This window comes from Apium graveolens, chromosome 4 (genome assembly GCF_009905375.1).
Source record: "Apium graveolens cultivar Ventura chromosome 4, ASM990537v1, whole genome shotgun sequence".
Taxonomy (NCBI): Eukaryota; Viridiplantae; Streptophyta; class Magnoliopsida; order Apiales; family Apiaceae; genus Apium; species Apium graveolens.
The window spans coordinates 122,934,362-122,947,345 of record NC_133650.1 but is presented as its reverse complement, the minus strand read 5'-3'; the positions used below and the strand labels follow the sequence as shown (position 1 = coordinate 122,947,345).

General features: G+C 34.2%; 1 long non-coding RNA gene across 1 annotated transcript; it reads right to left on the bottom strand.

Annotated features, from left to right (window-relative positions):
• Positions 1-8,373: 8,373 nt before the first annotated feature.
• Positions 8,374-9,709, bottom strand: LOC141720466 (uncharacterized). The gene is made up of 3 exons (XR_012574380.1): positions 9,609-9,709; positions 9,307-9,511; positions 8,374-8,478 (listed from the first exon to the last, which is right to left on the bottom strand). It is a non-coding gene; the product is annotated as an uncharacterized LOC141720466 (long non-coding RNA).
• Between the last annotated feature and the right edge of the window lie 3,275 nt (positions 9,710-12,984).

Below are 12,984 nucleotides of genomic sequence, written 5' to 3'. Positions count from 1 at the left end.
TTTCTAAATACCCAGTTGGTGTCAATATGATTCTTTCCTTTAGGTTTGGGTACCAGCTTCCAAACTTTATTCCTTTCAAATTGGTTTAGCTCCTCTTGCATAGCTAAAACCCAATCAGGATCCAACAGAGCTTCTTCAACCTTTTTAGATTCTTCTTGAGATAGAAAACTGCTATACAGACATTCTTCCTGAGTTGCTTTCCTTGTTTGCACTCTTGAAGATGCATCACCAACAATTAGTTCAAAAGGGTGATCTCTAGTCCATTTTCTATGTTGTGGTAGGTTAGCTCTAGATGAAGAGGCCTCATAGTCATCTTGATGTGTGACTGAGTTTTGATTAGAAGAAACTCCCCCTGAGTTTATGGATCTTTGACTTGAAGTTGGGGTTATTTCTGCTTGTAATATGTATTAGCTTTCAACTCCTATTGATGGATCAACGGATGTTGATCTTTGCCTTTTGATGGATGAAGTAGACTGTCTTTCGATGGATGATACACTTGGTCTTTCGACGAATGTTGAGTTATGCGCTTCATTAGTTGTGGATTTTTCTGCATTATCTTTAGAAATGATTTCTTGATCACTTTCATCATCACTACCATCACAAATTATCTCAATATTGTCAAATTTGAGGCTTTCATGGAAATCTCCATCTTGTAGTCCTTCAATCATTTTATCATCAAACACAACATGTACAGATTCCATAACAATGTTGGTTCTGAGATTGTAGACTCTATATGCTTTTCCAACTGCATATCGAAAAAAAATTCCCTCATCAGCTTTGGCATCAAATTTTCCATGTTGATCAGTTTGATTTCTTAAGATATAACATTTACAGCCAAAGATGTGAAGAAAGTTTAATGTTGGTTTCCTGTTCTTGAATAATTGGTAGGGTGTCATGCATTTTGCTTGATTAACCAAAAAGATATTCTAAGTGTATGTTAACAACTTTGATTCTTTTAGCATTATTCTTGCAGCTTCAATAAGAGATATGTTCTTCCTTTCCACCACTCCATTTTGTTATGGGGTCCTTGCTGCTGAAAACTCATGCATGATCCTATTCTCTTCACAAAATAATCTCATCACAGAATTTTTAAACTCAGTTCCATTGTCACTCCTGATTCTTCTAACTTTAAAATCAGGATGATTGTTAACTTGCTTTATGTGATTGATGATGATTTCAATAGCTTCATCTTTGGATTTGAGAAAGTATGTCCAAGAGAACTTTGAGAAATCATCCATAATTACTAGACAATATCTTTTTCTCGAGATGGATAATACATTAACTAGTCCAAATAAATCCATGTGTAGTAGTTGTAAAGGTTCTTCAATTGTTGAATCAAGCTTCTTTCTGAATGATGCCTTGATCTATTTTCCCTTTTGACAGGCATCACACAATCCATCCTTTGAGAATTCCACTTGTGGAATGCCTCTTACCAAATCTTTCCTGACTAGCTCATTCATAGTCTTGAAGTTTAGGTAGGACAACTTCTTGTGCCATAGCCAACTTTCATCTTGACTTGCCTTGCTAAAAATATAAGTGACAGATTCTATATTTGATGAGTTGAAGTCAGCTAGATACATATTTCCTTTTCTCACTTCAATGAGAACCACTTTGTTGCTTTTCTTGTTGGTCACAATACAGGCTTTAGAATTGAATTTTACTGAGTTGCCCTTATCACAAAGCTGGCTGATACTCAACAAATTGTGCTTGAGTACATCCACTAGGGCAAGTTCCTCAATGATGATATTATCCTTTGAAATCAAGCCATATCCTACAGTATGACCCTTGTTGTCATCTCCAAAGATATTTGGGCCAGCTTTCTCCTTGAACTCAGTGAGCAGGGTAAAATCTCTAGTCATGTGCCTTGAGCACCCACTATCCAAATACAAAAGATTCTTTCTGTTTCTCTGCACACACAAAAATCAAATCAAGTTGATTTTGGTACCCAAGTTTCCTTGGGTCCTGTTTTGTTAGCCCTTTTCTTAGGTTTCTAAGATCTTTCCTCATTTGACTTAGGTATCTGAGTTTCATCCTTAGTCATTTGAGTGGGACCTATAAAGCCATTCATCATTACAGAATTATCATGCACAGGCTGATTACCAAGGAAAGGCATATTTTGTGCAAAAATGTTATTCTAGTAAGGTGTAACGCCCTCCAAACCCGGGGTATAAGTCTGGGGGTTACTAGCTAATCACCAAACCTGTACAATCTGATTAACAAATAATAAAGAAATGAAACTAAACCCCTTTAACACTAACCAAGATCTTTTTAGGTTGAAGTATGAAAACAAGAACCACTAACTGCTTTATTACAAACCAAATTTAATATCTCATAAACTCTCTTTATTACAAACCATTGTCTAATTCATTTTAAACTAAGTTCACCTTTTATTCAAACACACACACACTATCTATCAACACTCCACCTGCTCAGGCAGCTCAAAGCTTTCTTCCAGGATTGGGATTAACACCCTGGGTATGAGAGGATCACGAGGCTTGACCCGCTTCTTTACCACTCGAGTCCTGATGGGTTTCATATTCCTTCTTAACTGAAAAAAATACGGTGAACAACAACAAAAAGGGGTGAGCTAAAAATTGCTCAACAAATCCACGAAATATAAACAGTGTTAAAGCAATATAAATGAATCTGTAACCCGGGTATACCTGCAAAGATATAACCCCGCGAGAATAGAAAGAAGGCCATTTCTGGCAAATACAAACGAACTAAACTGGACTCAAGTTCGCAACTATACCCTGCTGATCAGCCATGATACAGTATAGATCTATATCTCACTATATAGATCCCGTCGGGCACCAGGCACTACGGCCCATCTCAAGGATCCGGTTATGTCCCGGTAGGATTAGGTAAACTTAATCCCCAAAGTAGTATTATCCAGTCCCTGGAATAGCAACCGGAACAATCGGTATACTTTGATATATTCTAATCACCAGAATATATCAATAATTGTGAATAACAATTGGAATATGAACAATAAAGTCAAATGAAAAGGATAAGCAAGAATGAAATATGAATAAGAGAATCAAAAGAGAGCAAACGTGATAAGAATATTACTATTCTGAAAATAGAATAGGGGAGAAACTTGCCTTCTGCGCGACTCACTGCAATTAAATCACTTTTCGTCTATCACCTACTCGACCTGCCTTGCTGGCTTAGCTTCTATTAGCAAAATAGACTGGTTAAGTCATTTTGTACTTCAATTGCATCTTGAATCGACTTCATTTCATTCCTATTATCTACCCATACGCTTATGACTGACTCGTATATTACATATAAACAAGTAAGACTCGATTAACCACATAATACACATAGGCACATAATCATTTTTATAGTTAAAATAATTTTTAGAATCAAAATCGACTCGCTGATTGCTCCACTGATCACCTTCTACCTCATTTCCCCTTTTTCCGGAATTTTTCGGACTCGTCTCGGCACGCATTTTGACTGATAATCAAGCAATTAATAAAGTCAATTAATTTCTAGAAGAAATTAGGTCTTCATATTATTTTTAATGAAAAGGATTTATTTTTCTGAGTCAAATGGCTTTCGTTTCGCTCAAATCGGACTAACGGTCTAATTAATATCAATTAAACACTGATAATTCAATTTATTATTCAATATAAATAATTATCACAAATTTTTTAAATCCTAAAATAATTATTTAAGAAAATTCAAAGTCAAAAATAATTTTTCTATAATTTTTTGAGTTAAAATGAATATGTTATGATTTATTGAAAATTATTTGATTAATTATCGAAATAATTAATCATTTTTAAATATTTAATAAATTAAAAATTAATAAGTAATTAATAAGTAATTATTTAATAATCTAAAATAATTAATCCCTAATTATTATGATTAATCACAATTTATTATAAATATTTACAACTTATCATTATTTATTCGATTAGATCGATTATTTACAAATAAATAATCGATACAATCAACTGAGACGATAACTATCGAATAAATAAACTATTATTCGAATCAGAATTCAATTCACCAATCAATTACTTGTATTTCTACGAGTTACTCACCCTTCTCGTATGATTACTGACATATTACGGTTTTTATTACAATTTATACGATTTAAATCAACTATCTGTATTTTATTATTCGTTATGAATAATCATTACGATATTTTACGAATAATTAACTATCGTCTGAATAATAATAATAATTGAACTTATCGTTCAATTATCCGTATAATTACGAGTCAATCGTTTTATTCCCCTAATTATCGAATCGTTTCTCGTAATATTCGATAAATCTTAATCTTTAATTATTAATTATTTACTTAACTATTAAATAATGAATAAATAGATAAATGATTAAATAAATAATTAATTACTTAATTAAATCACTAAATTTGAATTTATAAATTAAGAAAATAATTTAGGAATTATTAATACTATTTTACAGAATTTAAAACAAATTTTAATTGATTTTCAGAATTAATAAAAACTAATTTTGATTTTATAAAATATAAATAAATAATTAAAAAAAATCAAAAACACAATTCAGAAAATAGATTTGGGTATTAGAGGATCAAACCCGGGTTGCAAATCGGGTTGCAACCGGGTTTCCAAGAACAGGAAACGGGTCGGGATGAACCCAGAATCCAGTGAGGATTCCGGTCACCGTCCCATTTTCCGGCCAGTCTAATTACCCCTCAATTCGACTCTGTTTTGCTCCATTTTTGTGTCCATCTCGTTTGAAGTCAACACAACAACCCATCACCGTCTTCATCAACTATCAACAACGTCTGTGTCTTCTTCTCCCGCGAAAACCATCAAACTCCGACGAAGCTTTCCAGATTCCGATGAAGTCATTTTAAGCCAAATCACGAATCGTTTGTACTCGTTTTTACTGGGAATCGATTCCAAATTCACTACTAAACATTATTCAATCCCTAACATCACCTAATAACCCTCAGACCACGTTCTCCGATCAAACCGACTCAAAGTCCGACCAAAATCCGATTTCACTAATTTGTACATCAAAAAATACGTTTTATAGCTTAAAATAAAGCTTGAAACATAAACAATCAAACCCCTATATCCAAACATACCTCAGATATCTATATAATCAAAAACGATCAAATAAAAAAAACACATAAACCCTAGATATCGATCTATCGATTCAAGCAATCGTCAGTCAAATTAATTAGCAGGAATCAATCATAAACAATCAAATAAAGCTATTCATAACATCAGTTTCGACAAATAACCCCAGAATCAAAAAGTACCAAATCGGGTATAAACCCTAGAAATTGAAATTGAAAATTAACACATTAAAACATGTTTTTGATACCAGAAACCGAAAGAACAACTCGAGAGGATCGATTTGGATACTCACATCGATCGATTTGGTGCTCAGAAACGTTCAAAATCACCGATTGATTTCTGACCCGAATTCTGACCCGAACTGTTCTCCAGAGAATTTCCAGAAATTTGCAGAATTTTTAATGATTAATTAATTATAATTAACTGATAATTAGGCTATTTATAGTGTGAAAAATAATACTCCTAAATAAAATTAAGGGGCTAATTATACATCTAATAAAAATATTTGGCCCTAATTTTTATAATTTTTGGGTATTAAAAATTAATTTATAAATATTTTATATATACAATATATATGCCAAAATTTCCCAAAAATTGTGAATAATGCAAAAATACAAAGAAATGGTATAAATAAAAGTCCTATAATTTTATAAAAATAAAAATGTGATTTTTGTGGGGTTTTTAACACCCATTGGGTCCCGGAAATGTCATTTTTCGCAAAACGAGAAAATTTATAAAATATCTAGATGTTCAGAATAATGCGATGGTAAAAGCCGTTTGATGAAAAATAAGGCCCATTATTTTATTTGAAATACTGCCTTAAAAATCATGGTTTGGGTCGTAAAACGTTTAAAATGAAACCTATGAATGCGAAATAAAACATCTGGAAAATACCTTAAAAATACAGAAATGACACGGAATGCACGTAACACGTAACAATTAGGGTTTAACAGATAATCACACATAAATTACATATTAATACACATAATTTATTATAAATATGATATAATTCAACGTAAATTTCTTAGTCGTTACATCCTTTCCCCCTTAATAGGATTATGTCCTCAGAATCTTCTACAAAAACAAATGAGGGTATTTTTCTAACATTTCACTTTCAAGTTCCCAGGTTGATTCTTCAACCATAGAATTTCTCCACAACACTCGCACTAATTACACAGACTTATTTCTCAATACTTTCTCTCGCCGATCTAAAATTTTTATCGGCTGTTCTACAAAAGACAAATCAGGTTGGATTACATGCCTAGAATCAGGATTATATCGCTTAAGCATCGACACGTGAAACACATTGTGAATATGTTGCATATGAGGCGGTAAAGCTAATTCGTACGCAACTTTTCCCACTTTCTTTAAAATTTCAAACGGTCCAACGTATCGTGGCTTCAATTTACCCTTATTGCCAAATCTGGTCAATCCTTTCCATGGCGATTTTTTGAGTAATGCGTGTTCTCCTTCCTGATAGTCCATATCCTTCCTTGCTTGATCTGCATATTTGCGTTGCCTGTTTTGTGCTGCATCGAGTCATTTCCGAATGAGTTCAATCTTTTCTTTAGTTTGTTGGATTAATTCTGGACCCAAAATCTTGCGTTCTCCAACTTCATCCCAATGTATTGGTGATCTGCATTTTCTTCCGTATAATGCTTCGTACGGTGGCATTCCAATGCTTGCGTGATAGCTGTTATTATAAGAAAATTCCACCAAAGATAAATGCTCATCCCAACTGCCTTCGAAATCGATCGCATAAACTCGTAGCATGTCTTCGATTGTTTGGATAGTTCTTTCACTTTGCCCATCGGTTTACGGATGATAAGCGGTACTCATGTTTAATTTAGTTCCAAGACATTCTTGAAATTGTCTCCAAAATCTTGAGTTGAAACGAGGATCTCGATCAGACACGATAGATATTGGAACTCCATGTCGCATCACAATTTCCTTGAGATACAAGTGCACTAGCTTGTCAAGCAAAAATCTTTCGTTAATCGGTAGAAAATGTGCCGACTTCGTGAGTCTATCAATGATTACCCATATCGTATCATGATTTACCCTAGTCCTCGGTAGTCCTACTACAAAATCCATCGCTAGATGTTCCCATTTCCATTCTGGAATGTCTAACGGTTGTAATAATCCGCTCGGACGTTGATGTTCCGCTTTAACTCTCTGGCATGTGTAGCATTTACTCACCCATTCTACTATTTCCTTCTTCATATTCGGCCACCAAAAGTTTTCCTTCAGATCGCGATACATTTTTGTGCTTCTTGGATGAATGGAATATTTCGAGTTGTCACTACTAGAAAAAAGACCTTAGACATCGGTTAAAAAGCGATGTCTATGTAAAAAATGTATGATGTCTTCGCGACTGATGTTAAATGTATTTTCTCATAGACATCGGTTAAAAACCGATGTCTATGTAATATTACACATCGTTTCTGGAAAATTTCTGATGTCTAATTCACATTCTTGTTATATAATTGTGTAATGTCAAGTTCAGAAATGTAATATTAGGACGATTAGGCCTATTTAAAACTATAACACACAAGCAATATTTATAAATTAACATCGATTAAAAATAAAAAACCGATGTCTTTAACCTATTAGACATCGATTATTTTTAAAGAACCGATGTTAATTTGAACAATAGACATCAATTTTTTTATAAATAACCGATGTCAATTTGAACAATAGACATTGATTGTTTTTTAAATAACTGATGTTAATATCATAAATAGACATCGGGTGTTTATTTTTGAATCGATGTTATTACCTTATTTATATGTGCTAATATCCCTGTATTAACATCGAATATTAGACAATGCATTAACCACAATACTGAAAAAATTTAATTCTCAAAACTCAATTAATGCATATATATTATTACACAATTGAATTCAAGATCAACAAATTCTCAATGTGTACAACTAATCTCAAATATGTCTATAATTCTAAACAAACTATTCTATAATTCAAGATCATCTTCTATATGTGTTCAATATCTTCTATAGAAGATCGTCCAGAGACCCAGCTACCCTGCAGCAGACTTGTGTTCAGCAGCAAAGTACATGTTTCTGTTGAAATCAACATCAAGATTATACAAGAAGCTGACATAATTTTGACCACTCCTGAGGTTAATGTAGATAAATTTATGCGAAAATATTCCCAGTTTCTAACTAATAATTTGAATATTGGACATCGGCTAAATCGCGGTATCTCATTTTTCAGAAGTTTGATGCAGTAACTCGGTATCGCATAAAAGATGGTGGTCTCAGATTCTTCAGTGATATAGCACTGGTACTCATTGATGAAGTTCATCTACTGAATGATCCCCGTGGAGCAGCTTTAGAGGCAATTGTCAGCAGATTGAAAATGATTTCTTGTAATCCTGAAATGAAATCTAGTGTGTTAGCGCATGTCCGTTTTCTTTCTGTTTCTGCCACTATTCCAAATATTGAGGATGTTGGTAAAGTACAGTTCTGTGACATTGGTATTCATTTATCCGTTTTCATTTCAACAGAAACATGTACTTAGCATGTAAGAAATTCAGATACAAACGAAAAATTAAATTATACCAGAGTTTAGCTTGGTCTACTCACTGTTGCACGCATTTGGTTAAGACCTCCATTCTATGAAATCATCAAATAACCATTGTTCTTATACACCACTGTATTAGTGGCATCACATGGAATCAGAATGAAATCATCCAAATCGAACTCTAAAGTATATTTCATCTAAGTTAAAATTAAAAGAAAACAAATAAACCAAATCATATAAAGTAGTGGAAAAAGTTCAAGGTAAGACCAGAAAATCCTCGAGATATTTAAATTAGGTAGCAACAAACGATATTAGGAAAGATTTTACATATCACAAGCAACTGAAAAACTATAATATTATATCAACAAAGCTCATTACTCTGTAACTCTTGACTGAATTCATGCCTTATTACTCAAACTTCTATTGCAACCCCGAGCATCTTTGAATAAACTTTAATTTAGTTGTACTGCCATCTATATTATATATAGTTGAAAACAGCAAAGATAAATAAAACAAGCACTAAAATAAAAAACTACACATCGCTAAAAAACCAGATATTGAAATTGCCATCCTCATGCAACAGTCATAATAAATTACTACGAGCAAAATTTCAAAGATCATCATCACTTAAACAATTAGAGTCATATAAACCTAACAAGTACAAGAAAATGAAAACAACCTGCAATTTCATCCACCCGAAAAAGTCCCTCACTTGTCTCCACCGCTTCTGTTCCTTCAAAACAGTACACATTTCCCTGAAACTCAAAACACTAACAAACCATCCCATCACAAGTAGCAACTTTATGAGCTTCTTCTTGAACAGAAATTGCAGCTTCCGAAGGGATAGGCAATGACAGGACAGAACATAATAGTTTGACCTTTGGCTGTAATATAAATTTGAAGGTAAAAATTAGTGCTTGACTTAGACATTGATTTGATACAGGCAGGGATAACCAATGAACAAACTACAATAGTATGCACCTTAAACAATATTCGCTTATTCTTATTTTTCTATCCCACTTCCTGGAATGAACCATCGGCACTACACCAAAAGTGTGGTTGTCCTTCACATTGGATTCCTGCCCACTACAAGTTTAAGTGTTTAACAGAATGGTCAGATAATACACAATGTGAAATCTCATCTAAGTCGTGCCACCCTGATTTTCCAAACAACAGGAAAGATCAGTAAACACATGAACCAGGATGCCTCACTTCTCCAGCAAGCATAATAACAGTGCATAATAACAGTTGATACTGTAAAATCATCTTGAAAGAACAATTTGCAGAAAAAACAACTTACTCATAGCCACTATATATATATATATATCTTGAAACATTATACCATAACAAATTCCTTTAAACTAATACTTATGTAGTTTTACATGAACACAATTAAGAAAAAGAGGTCAGCATATATATAGAGTTGTTGTAACTATACACTGCCTGTAAATTTAGTCTATCCCAGTCACATGAGCAACTCCTTGTGCCTGACTTGTAGTAAAAAAAACCTTATACAGTTTAGTACCAAAAGTGAACAGCGTCTACAAATAAACTCAAAATAACCATAGTTACTAAAGCCATTGAAACAATCGGATTTTATACCATAAACAGAAAATGATGAAACTCATAATTATAGTGAAACTACTATCTCATACATAAATTAAACAAATCAAACTCAACAAAAGAAGCACATAATTCCTCACCGAAGCAACACTAACACCACTCTCTTTCTCCTTCACTTTCTCGTAAATGTCATCCACAAGCTTTGAAAGCTCCAATTTGAGATGGGTACTGATGTTTCATAACCTGTTAAAAACATCAATAGAAAGTAAGAACACAGAAAACCCAATCTTGATAAAGAAAAAAAACCCAATTATACAAACTAATCCAAGTCGGGTCGAGAAATTAAGGTTTCTTATAGCAGGAGTTTGATTAATTGAAGATCTATAATTTGGTGTTTAATTCGAACCCTAATTACTTGCAATTTGAGATGGTCATATAAATTAGGGTTTTAATTATGAAAATATGGTTAGAGATAGAGAGATGAGAAAGAACGAGAAAGAGAGAGAGAGCGAGAAAGATAGAGAGAGAGAGAGAGAGAGAGAGAGAGAGAGAGAGAGATGAAAGAGAATGAAAGAGAGATAGGGGAGGAAGAGAGCTGAGAGGAGAGAGATACTAGAGAGACGGGTTCATTTTTTGGTTAAGGGGGGAATAATTGGGAAATAAAAGGGGGGAAACTTTTCGCATTTTTTTTTTAATTTTTTTTAGTTAACCATTGACAACGGTCGTAAACTCAAACCGATGTCTATAAAACAAAGACATCGGTTACATAAAAAACCGATGTCTAACTAATGTTTTTCATTTTTAAAAAATAACTATAGACAACGGTTATTTTGTGGACCGATGTCTAAAATAAGCAGTAACATCGGTTTTAAAATAACCGATGTCTAAATATAACTTTAACATCGGTCGTCTCAGCAACCGATGTCTAAGGACCGATGTCTATTGACAGAATTTTAGTAGTGTGTGCGCATCTCGCAATATCTCTTCTTTTAGTTCTGTCACGTTAGGGATCCAGATTCTCGACACAAAGCATAAAATTCCTTCATTATCTTTCTGGGTTGTGATCTCTTCTCCCGTTAAGTCGTCATCTTGACCCATCACTTCTTCTTGACAGCGGAGAATCTTTTCTAGCAACTCCGGTTGGAAAGTCATAGCGTAGATAGCTTCTACAGATTCATTGGAAATACGAATCTCGATTTCCAATTTGTCGAATTCCTTGGCTGATTCTTCGCATGAAGTTAACTGATTCAATCTTTCTTTCCTGCTTAGCGCATCTGCTATAACATTTGCTTTTCCTGGATGATAACTGATTGTGATATCGTAATCTTTAATCAATTCCCGCCATCGACGTTGACGCATGTTCAGTTGCTTTTGCGTAAAGATATACTTTAGACTTTTATGATCTGTATAGATTTCGTACTTTTCATCGTAAAGATAATGTCTCCAAAGCTTCAACGCAAATACGATCGCTGCCAATTCCAGGTCATGCGTATGATACTTCTGCTCATGAGGTTTAAGTTGTCTCGAAGCATATGCGATGACGTTACCGTGCTGCATCAATACACATCCTAGTCCGTGATACGAAGCATCGCTGTAAATGACAAAATTCCCATTCTCGTCTGGTAATACAAGTACTGGTGCGGTTACTAACCGATTTTTCAGTTCTTGAAAACTTTCTTCACATTTATCATTCCATACAAACTTTTCATTTTTTCGAGTTAACTTGGTCAACGGTGTTGCTATTTTCGCAAAATCTTTAACAAATCTTCTATAATATCCTTCCAATCCCAAGAAACTTCGAACTTTTGTCGGTGTCTTTGGTCTTTCCCAATTTAACACGGCTTCAATCTTTGCTGGATCGACTTGGATGCCTTCTCTACTGATGCTATGCCCTAGAAATTGTACTTACTTTAACCAAAATTCACATTTTGAGAATTTAGCGTATAATTGCTCTTTCCTCAGAATTTCCAAAGCTATCCTCAAGTGCTCAGCATGCTCTTCTTCCGTCCTTGAGTAAATCAAGATGTCATCAATAAATACAATCACGAATTTGTCCAAATATTTCTTGAATACCCGATTCATCAGATCCATGAATGCTGCTGGCGCATTTGTCAAACCAAATGCCATTACCAAAAACTTGTAATGCCCATATCTCGTATGAAACGCAGTCTTTGGAATATCTTCAGCTTTAATCTTCAATTGATGATAGCCTGATCGCAAATCTATCTTCGAAAACCATACAGCTCCTTTTAGCTGATCGAACAAATCGTCGATTCTCGGTAGCGGATACTTGTTCTTGATGGTGAGTTTATTCAACTCCCGATAGTCGATGCATAATCGGATACTGCCGTCCTTCTTCTTCACGAATAACACTGGTGCACCCCATGGGGATACACTAGGTCGTATGATGCCTCGGTCTAGCAGATCTTGCAGTTGGGTTGATAATTCTTTCATCTCGACTCGAGCCATTCGATATGGAGTTTTCGATACTGGTTTTGTACTTGGTGCTAGATCAATTATGAACTTGATTTCCCGATCTGGCGGTAACCCTGGAAGCTCGTCTGGAAAGACGTCCGGAAACTCATACACAACTGGAATGTCTTCTATTCTAGGACTTCCTTTTTCAGTATCTAACACGTAAGCTATGTACACTTCACATCCTTGTCGAAGCAATCATTTAGTCTGTATCACGGTGAGAAATTTCTTCCGCTGTTTTTCGCCCTTGAATATTACCGTTGCATTTTCCGCAGTTCGCAATTTGACTTTCTTATTCGCGCAATTTATCTGAGCATTA